At 56.7% G+C, this 510-nt stretch overlaps 1 protein-coding gene across 1 annotated transcript in view; it reads left to right on the top strand.

Moving 5' to 3' along the window:
- TMEM44 (transmembrane protein 44) overlaps nt 1-510 on the top strand; it is a gene marked incomplete at its 3' end in the record, with an annotated part of 23,442 nt that overhangs the window by 17,524 nt on the left and 5,408 nt on the right. The gene's annotated exons all lie outside the window — the stretch shown is intronic.

The following is a 510-nucleotide window of genomic DNA, read 5'->3' as shown; positions in this document are numbered from 1 at the left end:
GGGAAAGAGGCGACAAGAAGCCCACTCCATGTCCCACACCCCACTAAGTCGTTCCTGTCGAGGCTACAGCGACCTCCCAGTTGCTAAATCCCGGGGTCATTTCTGTCCAGTTGAGGTTCAACTCGTTTGGCCGCCTGCTTCTGATTTCTGGGCCCCTCCCTGTCCTGGTTTTTCTGCCACCCTCACCTCTGCGGGCTCCTCCTGGTGAGTGGACTTCAAGGTTGCAGTACCACAGCTCCGCCTCAGGAGGGCTCCCTTCTCTGGGTACACTCTTCCAGTCCCATAGCCCTGCCAGCTCTGGCTGATTTCCCTGGCCTGTGTCTCCTTCAGTTCCAGTCTTGGCTGCCCCACTACCTCTTCATCCTCCCTCTTCATCGTCACCATGTGGCATCTCACACGTGCCGTGTCCAATACAGAATTCTGGATTTCCATGTCCAGACCGGCTCCTCTCCCCATCTTCCTCATGTCAGTAAGCGACACCACTGTCCGTGCAGTGGGTCAAACTCAGAT

The sequence above is a fragment of the Lipotes vexillifer genome, unplaced genomic scaffold (genome assembly GCF_000442215.2).
Source record: "Lipotes vexillifer unplaced genomic scaffold, Lipotes_vexillifer_v1.1 scaffold853, whole genome shotgun sequence".
Taxonomy (NCBI): Eukaryota; Metazoa; Chordata; class Mammalia; order Artiodactyla; family Lipotidae; genus Lipotes; species Lipotes vexillifer.
This window is presented reverse-complemented; position numbering and strand designations above follow the sequence as displayed.